Source organism: Micropterus dolomieu, linkage group LG01 (assembly GCF_021292245.1).
Source record: "Micropterus dolomieu isolate WLL.071019.BEF.003 ecotype Adirondacks linkage group LG01, ASM2129224v1, whole genome shotgun sequence".
In the NCBI taxonomy this organism is placed as follows: domain Eukaryota; kingdom Metazoa; phylum Chordata; class Actinopteri; order Centrarchiformes; family Centrarchidae; genus Micropterus; species Micropterus dolomieu.
This window is the reverse complement of record NC_060150.1, coordinates 6,675,013-6,675,542: the sequence shown is the minus strand read 5'-3', so window position 1 is coordinate 6,675,542 and position 530 is coordinate 6,675,013.

The window sequence follows — 530 nt, the reverse complement described above, 5'->3', positions numbered from 1 at the left end:
TTCTGGGCTTCTTTTCTTTTTACTAATATTATTATTTTTATATAGCAATATTAAATGTATTATTGAGATTGATTCTATCCCTCTGAAATGTATTTCAAGATCAGAAAAGATCTGGCAAAAAGACACATAAAGCTACATATAAATACAGTTAAAGGTGTAAAAGACAAAAAGTATATATATATATATATATATATATATATTTTTTAAATTTCAGTTTATTTTTTTCTACTTTTAATATGACTTAACTGGTGTTTCCTCAGGGGGATTTACCGAAACTTTATGTATCATTATGGCATCAGGGGTCAAAAATCTGAGTTAAAAGATATAATATGTGGAGTTCCTCAAGGGTCCGTTTCAGGCCCATTACTTTTTATTTTGTTCATTAATGACCTCTGTGAAGTGTCTAAAATATTACAGTTTTTGATGTTTGCTGATAATACTCTTTTTTACTCTGGAAATAATCTGTCAGAAATTATAGAAAATAGTAAAAATTAAGAAATGGTTTGACAAAAACAAATTATGTTTAAATT